Source organism: Halichoerus grypus, unplaced genomic scaffold (assembly GCF_964656455.1).
Source record: "Halichoerus grypus unplaced genomic scaffold, mHalGry1.hap1.1 HAP1_SCAFFOLD_92, whole genome shotgun sequence".
NCBI lineage: Eukaryota > Metazoa > Chordata > Mammalia > Carnivora > Phocidae > Halichoerus > Halichoerus grypus.
The window spans coordinates 30,796-40,350 of record NW_027555023.1 but is presented as its reverse complement, the minus strand read 5'-3'; the positions used below and the strand labels follow the sequence as shown (position 1 = coordinate 40,350).

Here is a 9,555-nt window from a genome sequence, read left to right as displayed (position 1 = left end):
ACCCAAGACAGATGTAGTGAAAAGAAGGGGCACATGTACCCCAATGTTCATAGCAGCAATGTCCACAATAGCCAAACTATGGAAGGAACTGAGATGTCCCTCAACAGATGAATGGATAAAGAAGATGTGGTGCATATATATAATGGAATATTACTCAGCCATCAGAAAGGATGAATACCTACCTTTTACATCGACATGGTTGGAACTGGAGGGGATTATGCTAAGTGAAATGAGTTAAGCAGAGAAAGACAATTATCATATGGTTTCACCCATATGTGGAATATAAGGAATAGCGCAGAGGACCACAGGGGAAGGGAGGGAAAACTGAATGGGAAGAAATCAGAGAGGGAGACAAATCATGAGAGACTCTGGCCTCCAGAAACCCAACTGAGGGTTACAGAAGGGAGGGGGATGAGGGAGTGGGGTAACCAAGTGATGGGTATTTGGAGGGCACGTGTGGTGATAAGCCCTGGTTTTTATATGCAATAAATGATTTGTTGAACACCACATCAAAAACTAATGATGTACTATATGTGGGCTAATTGAACATAATAAAAAATGTGGTATTTTGCTGTACTGGATGAAATGTTCCATATATGTCTGTGATATTTGTCAGTCTAAAGTATGGCTGAAATCCAATATTTCCCTGTTGATTTTCTGTCGAAACAATTTATCCATTGTTAATATTAGAATATTGAAACTCCTATGATTCTTATATTGTTGTCTATTTCTGCCTTCATATCTGTTAGCATATTCCTAACTTATTTGGGTGCTCCCATGTTAGGTCCCTTTATATTTACCATTGTTATATCTTCTTGATGAATTGACTCCTTTAAATTATAAAGTTTTTTTTGTCTCTTGTTACCATTTTTGGCTTAGTGTATTTTGTCTAATATAAGTATTGTTACTCCTTCATGCCCAAACATTTAGAAAACAATGAGTACCAGTCCTTCCCAAATTCTTCAAAAAACTTGAAGAGGAAGGACACTACCGAATTCATTTTATAAGGTTATCATTAGCATAATACAAAACACAGATGAATACTACAAAGAAAAAGAAAGAAAGAAACACCTATATCCCCGACGAATATTAATGTAAAATTTCTCAACAAAATATCAACAACCCAAATTCAACAGCACATTAAAAGGTTCATATACCATGATCAAGAGGAATTTATACTAAGGATACAGGATGAGCCAACATACACAAGACAGTAAATGTGATACACCGCATTAGTGGAATGAAAGATAAAAACCACATGATTATCTCAATAGATGCAGAAAAACATTTAACAAAGCACATTTTTTTCATGGTAAACACACTTGACAAATTAGGTGTAGAAGGAATGTGCCTCAAATAATGAAAGCCATATATGACAAGCCTATGGCTAACATGTGCAAAGGCAAAGGCGGAAGCTTTTCTTCTAAGATCAAAAATAAGACAAGGATGCCCACAATCACTACTCTTATTGAACACGGACTGGAAGTCCTAGCCTGAGCAATTAGGCAAGAAAATAAATAAGTGGCATCCCAAAACAAAAAGGTGTATAAACTTCTTTGTTTATAAATGATACGATCTCATATAGAGAAAATCCTAGACACCACAAAAAAACTGTTAGAACTAATCAACAAGTTAAGTTGCAAAACAGAAACTCGACATACAGAAATGAATTGCTTTCCTATACAATAGCAACAAAATATGTGAAAAGACTTCTTCATCCCATTCATGATAGCATCAAAAACAATGAAACACTTAGAAATAAATTTAACCAACAAGATTAAAGATCTATAATCTTGAAATTACAAGATTTTCATGAAAGAAACTGAAGAATTAAAATATCCTGTATTCAGGGCTCCTGGGTGGCATAGTCAGTTGGGTGTCCAACTCTTGGTTTCCCCTCAGGTCATGATCTCAGGGTTGCAAGATCGAGCCCTGTGTCCGGCTCCATGCTCAGCATGGCATCTGCTTGAGATTCTCTCCCTTTTCCTCTACCCCTCCCCTCACTTGCACACACTCTCTCTCTAAAATAAAATAAATAAAATCTTAAAATATATATATAAAATAAAATAAAATATCCTGTTTTCATGAATTGAAAGAATACAGCTAAAATGTTCACACTAGTCAAAACCTTTATAGATTCAAAGCAATCCCTATCAAAATTTGAGTGATCTAGAAAAAACAATCTTAAAATTGGATTTTACCTTAAAATAGGTATGGAACCATAAAAGTCCCCAATTGCCAAAGCAACCTCAAGAAGAACAAATCAGGTGGCATCCCACTTCATGATTCAAACTATACTATAAAGCTCTAGTAATCAAAACAGTACAGTACTGGCTGAAGAAATAGACACAAACATCAAAGGAATGGAATGAAAAAGCCCAGACATAAACCTACCCATGTACAGACAACTAATATTTGACAAAAGAGTCTAGAATATTCATGGGGAAACAGTCTCCTTAATAAGTGGTCCTAGGAAAATTAGATAACTACATACAGAGAAATGAAATTGGAGCTTTATATTACACGACTCACAAAAATTTACTTGAAATGGATTAAGATGTAAACATAAGACCTGAAATTTCAAAACTCCTAGAAGACAATATAGAGGAAAGATTCTTGACAATGGACACATTGAGAGTTACCAAATGAGTGTTCTAGCATTATCCTATCTACAAGCACAGCCCATTCTTTGTGATCCAAATTTTAACCAGAGCCTGAATATGTCACCAAAAGAACTACCAACAACAGCAAAAATAAATAAGAGGGACTACAACAAACTAAAAAGCTTCTGCACAGTAAAATAAACAATCAACAAAATGAAAAATCAACGTATAGAATGGGAGAAAATGTTTTTACATCTTCTATATGATAAGGGGCTGATATCCAAAATGTATAAGGAACTCATGCAACTCAGGAGCATAAAAACCAATGATACCATTTTTTCAAAGGAAAGAGGTACTGAATGGATATTTTTCCAAAGACATACAAAGGGCAAACAGATACATGAAAGGTACTACACATCACTAGTCCTCAGGAAAATGTAAATCAAAACCACAATCAGATATTAGTCACAAATGTTAGAATGGCTATCATCAAAAAGACAAAAGATAACAAGAGTCGGTGAGGGAACACCTGTGCACAGTTGGTGGGAATGTAAACTGATACAGCCTCTATGGAAAGCAGTACAAAGATTCCTCAAAAAATTAACAATGGAACTGCTATTGTACCCAGCACCAACTTCTAGGTACACATCCAAAGGAAATGAAATCAGGATATTACAGAGATATATGCCCTCCCATATTCATTGCAGCATCATTCACAATGGCCAAGATGTGGAGACAACCTAAGTGACCACACAGATGAAAAGGGTAAAGACGATGTGGCATAAGTATCTAAAGGAATATTATTCAGCCAGGAGAAGAAAGGAAATCTTGCCATTTGTGACAACATGGATGGACCTTGAAGGCATTATGCTAGGTGAAACAAGTCAGAAGAGAAAGACAAATACTATGTGATCTCACGTAACTGTGGGATCCAGAAAGGATGAACCTGTAGATACAGAGAGTAGAATGGTGGTTACCAGGGGCTGAGAGGTAGGAGAAGTGGGAGAGTTGGGCAAAGGGTACCAACTACCAGTTATAAAATGATTAAGTCCTGAGGATTTAATGTACAGCATGGTAGTTAGAGTTCATATGATTTTATTATAGACTTGAAAGTTGCTAAGAGAGCAGATTTTAAATGTTCTCATCAAGAAGAAGATATCATAATTATGTGATGTGATAGAGGTATTAAGTAACACTATCTTGGCAAAAATTACATTTTATGTATATATAATTTCATTATATATAGAATATATATACACATATATATAGAAAGAATAGATATATGGTAACATTTTATGCTCTCTTCTCTCTTTCTCTAAAATAAATAAATAAATAAGGGCACCTGGGTGGTTCAGTTGGTTAAGTGTCTGCCTTCGGCTCAGGTCATGATCCTGGGGTCCTGGGATCGAGCTCCCTGTCAGGCTCCCTGCTCAGAGGGGAGCCTGCTTCTCCCCCTCCCTCTACAACTACCCCTGCTTGTGCTCATGCTTTCTGTCTTTGTTAAATAATAAATAAATAAATAAATAAATAAATAAATAAATAAATAAATAAATCTTAAAAAGGAGGGGGTGTCTGGATGGCACAGTCAGTTGAGTGTCCGACTCTTGGTGTTGGCTCAGGTGGTGATATCAGGGTAATGAGATGGAACCCCTCTTTAGGCTCCGTTCTCAGCTCAGAGTCTGCTGAATTTTCTCTCACTTTCCCTTGCCCTTCCTCACCCCTCCTCTCTCTCTCTAAAATAGATACATAAATCTTTTTTAAAAAGACAGAAAACTAAACAACTTCGCTCTCAAAAGAGGTTAAAACTATCCTCAGAGGATGCAGAGAAAGGGGAACCCTCTTATACTGTTGGTGGGAATGCAAACTGGTGCAGCCATTCTGGAAAACAGTATGAATGTTCCTCAAAATGTTAAAAATAGAACTATCCTATGACCCAACAATTGCACTATTAAGTATTTATCCAAAGGATAGAAACATAGTGATTCGAAGGGGCACAGGCACCCCATTGTTTACAGCAGCAATGTCCGCAATAGCCAAACTATGGAAAGAGCCCAGATGTCCATTGACAGATGAATGGATAAAGAAGAGGTGGTGTATATATATATATACAATGGAATATTAGTCATCAAAAATGATGAAATCTTCCCATTTGCAATGACATGGATGGAACTAGAGGGTATTATGCTAAGTGAAATAAGACAGAGAAAGACAAATACCATATGATTTCACTCCTATGTGGAATTTAAGAAACAAAACAGAGGATCATAGGGGATCGGAAGGAAAAATGAAATAAGATAAAAACACAGAGGGAGGCAAACCATAAGAGATCTTAACTATAGGGAAGAAACAGGGTGGCTGGAGGGGAGGGGAGTGAGGAGGATGAGGTAATTGGGTGATGGGCATTAAGGAGGGCACGTGAAGTGATGAGCACTGGGTGTTACATGCAACCGATGAATCACTGAACTCTACCTCTGAAACTAAAAATACACTATATGTTAACTAGATTCAATTTAAATTAAAAAAATATTAGAATGTGCCTAAATATCAGCTCTGTGATCCCATATATGTTTGTTATGAATGAAATTAAATTAAGAATTTATTCACATATTTATATTTAAAATTAAGTAACTGAATGGACTCATCTATTTATATGTAAATATTTGGGCAGTTGTGAGGTAAAAAAATCTTAGGTGTTTTGTAAACATCTGGGACATTCACAGATGAGACTAAGGTAGCTGGGGAGTTCTCAGGAGTTATTTGTCCTCTGTGAAATATATGAAATAACAAAAGAGACAGATGAGGTCTCCTCTGGCTTTGTCCTTGATCATCCTTCTCCCTGAGGACTGCCATCTCTGGACCGCTCAGTGACAGGGGCTCATTAACAGTGTGGGCATCTGCTCCCCAGAGACGTCAGCCAGGGAAACACATTTGGTTCTCAGTGCCAGCCCAGCCACAGCTGAGCGTCACAGCACCCTCTCCTGTGCTCATAAGGGTCTCCCTGTCGTACAGGCAGGTCATCGTATTCAGGAAACCATAGTGAGAGTTTGCAAGGGACTTCACCTCCTGCCTCCTAGAGGCAAAGTGTACTCTGGTACCACATGAAGACACATGAAGTCATCATGAGAAAGCATCCTTTTGCTCAGGAAATATCTATGAATAACCCAGTGCTGGTATAGTCAACCTTTGCATTTAGTGCATACAACTGATTCTACATGTCCAAGGGCCAATCCCCAGGACTGTCTGTAGGCAGTGACTTGGAAAGGAGGTAGGGAAATAGCTTGGAACCCACAGAGAAGGTGAACAAAGGTGAGTGAAATGGAACTCAGTCTGTGTGTTGCTTTAGGAATTGGGAGTTAGTTTCTTTTCAGTTGCAATTGTTCTTGAAACAGAAGAGCTGTATTGGTTTGCATATGTGGTCCATTGCTCAGGTAGTGACATGTGGATAGCAGCTACTGTATTAGACAGTGAGGACAGAGTATTTCCTCCAGCACAGATGGACACTTGTATGGGAGAGTTCTGCTCCTGCTTCTTATGAGATCAGGCTCATGCCATATTCCACTTGAGACCATATCCCTGCTTAGCAACGTTCTCTGCTCTGTTTTGCTTCCCTCACCCCCTTTATCCTGAGAGCATTCCCTGAACAAACAACATGCAGTGCAATTCCTACTTGATCCTCTTTTCCCATGGAACCTGGCTGAAAGCACCGTCCATGTTCATTAGACCTGTCATTTCCAGTGTTAGGATAGCTGCATTCCCCCTCATTAGCTCATCCTGCATTGCCCTCGGGAGCCTGTTCTAGTGTATCTGGGGTCAGCTCAGACCTAGGGGACAGATGCATTATTAAAGCAATAGTGATTCATTCCTAGCACTGCCAACACTATTTCAGGATCATTCAGGAGCTGGATAGGGCAGAATTTGTATGTCAATTATATCAGTAAAGGACATATATTTGAAATATCCTCAATACAGACATTATTTTGAGATCTTTGGCCTTTAAAATGTGCTGTGCACACTGAGCATCTAGTTCCATGGAAAGATGTATTCTTCCACTTAAACTTTTAGGGTTATATGTTAGCATTGAACACTTATATCAAAGTGTTGGCTCTATCAGCTTTCATGTGCCGATACTAAGCATTTAACCTCTTTCATTTGATGCCTGTTCTCTTAATTATTACTGTAAAACTGTGTAAAAATGTGTCATTTCCCATTCTATTTTTATTGGATGGTAATCATTTCATAGAATGCCATCTAATTTTGTTTTGTGGAATCTATTTATTTTTATTTTACCTAATAAAAATTTTTCTCTCTATATATAACCTATGCTCTTTTTGAATATTTATTTTTTTGTGTATAAAGGAATAATTTATGTGTGATTTTTATAACTACATTTTCCTGTATCACACATATCAAGATAGGTACTAGGGACACCATTCTTTGCTCTAGACTTAGGATGGATGTGTTCAATATTTCCAGCCAGTATTATTTACATAGTTTGTCTAAGAGGAATCAATGTCTCTTCCTGCATTTAGTCATTTGATGCTTACCTACACATAGACGTTGATGCTTAGGCTAATTATACAATTCTTTTTATTTTGTAAGAAGGAAGTGAAAGGAAATTTCCTCCTTAACCTTAGTCTAAACATACCTTTCTCTGGAAAGATTTCCTTCCGTGGTGGTGCACACAGCTTTAAGATGGATGGATGCCGAGGAGGGGAGGAGGAAGAGAACAAAGTGACCCAGATCAGCAGAAAATACTCTTGAGAATCAATGGGAGAATGAATTATGCAGCCTGATCTTTCCCACATCCAGTGTCTTCTTTGGACAAGTGTCTGTTCACGTCTTCTGCCAATTTTTTGACTTGATTATTTGTTTTTTGGGTGTTGAGTTTGAAAAGTTCTTTATAGATCTTGGATATCAGCCCTTTATCTGTAGTGTCATTTGCAAATATCTTCTCCCATTCTGTGGGTTGCCTCTTTGTTTTGTTGACTGCTTCTTTTGCATTAAAATTTTTTTTTAATTTTTTAAAAATATACCTACATATTTACAGTACTTTACATACCATTAAGCTCAGACTGAAAGACCTTTTGTACACCAAGGCCATTATGTGATTTTTCTTATATTAAATAATAATGATTTACTTTGTGTGATAATGTGGACCTATACTGGTATAAGCTATGCCAATTTCAATGAGTAAATCACTTATTGAAATAGTTACTGATAAAATCCCATGGCCTTTACTTTAAACATGATAGATCCACACACATCCCCCCTTGCCGCCAAATGTTTATTTTCTTGAAGATTTCTTTTAAAAATTGCTAAATGCTTGGTCCTGACAGGAAACATGTGCTAACAGAGGATGGAACAGAAAAATGGCAGTTCTTTCACTGGGTTTATCCTGCTGGGTTTCTCTGACCGGCCTCAACTGGAGCTAGTCCTCTTTGTGGTTCTTCTGGTCTTCTATCTGTTCACTCTGCTGGGAAACACCACCATCATTGCCTTGTCCCACCTGGACCCACATCTTCACACTCCCATGTACTTTTTCCTCTCCAACCTAAGCTTTCTGGACCTGTGTTACACGACCAGCACTGTTCCGCAGCTCCTGGTTCATCTCAGGGGAGCAGACAAGTCTATCTCCTTTGGTGGCTGTGTGGCTCAGCTCTTCATTTCTCTAGGGTTGGGATCCACAGAATGCATTCTCTTAGGGGTCATGGCATTGGACCGCTATGCAGCCATATGCAGGCCCCTGCAATACACAGTGATCATGCACCCCCATCTCTGTGCCCTCATGGCTTCTGCATCGTGGTTCATTGGTTTTGCCAACTCCTTATTGGATACAGTGCTCACATTCCTTTTACCACTTTGTGGAAGAAATAAAATAGACCACTTCCTTTGTGAGGTCCCCCCACTGCTCAAGCTTGCCTGTGTTGACACCACTGTGAATGAGTCTGTGCTCTTCTTAGTTGGTGTGATCATTCTCCTCATACCTGTGGCATTAATCATCTTCTCCTATGGTTGGATTGTCAGGGCAGTCTTAAGAATAAAGTCATCTGCAGGGCAGAGGAAAGCGTTTGGGACATGTGGGTCCCACATCACAGTGGTCTCCCTGTTCTATGGCACGGCCATCTACGCTTACCTCCAGCCCAGCAACAACTACTCCCAGGATCAGGGCAAGTTCATTTCTCTGTTCTACACCATCGTCACCCCCATGGTCAACCCTGTCATATATACACTGAGGAACAAGGATGTGACGGGAGCAATGAAGAAGGTGCTTTGGAGGGGCCACGGCTCCAGATGCCTAGGAGGGAAGACCCTATGATGGAAGACTTTAACTGCCAGAGTTTTTAAGATGATGGTGTCCACCCCATATCATCTAAATGTTCCTCTGACATCTCTCAAGGGAAATTCCTACCTGATGCTTGAATGCAAGTGAGTGCTCAAAATCTAAGTTCATGGATTCATGCGGCCTCCAGAGATGATGCCTTAGTGTTTCTAGAGCATCTGCATCCTATTCTCATTTTAAAAAAGCTCCACAGGTTTTTCATATTTCCCCCTCATTTGGGAACACTATTCCATTCCTTCGTGCAAGAAGACACGCACATACCATAAAGTCATAGGGAAAATAAGAATACAAATGACTAAAACACTGTAAGAAATATTAACCTTGTGGCATTTTTCTAGGAAACTGTTGGAGGCATGTCACTTATTCTTGCATTGTGATCATGGCTCTATTACGAGGTCCGTAGGTTGACTGTATCACAGCTTTTTCATAGAAGTAGGTGGGCAACTGTGGGAAAAACAAATTTTTAGCTCAGAGAAAAACCTATTAACATCGATCCTGATAAATCCATTCAGATATCAGGCCCTAGTATGACGACACCAGTGTGACGTGGTTTTATGTAACCTTCAAGTCACAGACATAGAGGGTGTGATGCATTACCGCCAGGGACAGTGG

The 9,555-nt window shown here is 38.8% G+C and overlaps 1 pseudogene; it reads left to right on the top strand.

Annotated features, from left to right (window-relative positions):
• The first annotated feature begins 7,944 nt into the window (after positions 1-7,944).
• Positions 7,945-8,919, top strand: LOC118524381 (olfactory receptor 2B8-like; annotated as a pseudogene).
• The last annotated feature ends 636 nt before the right edge of the window (positions 8,920-9,555 follow it).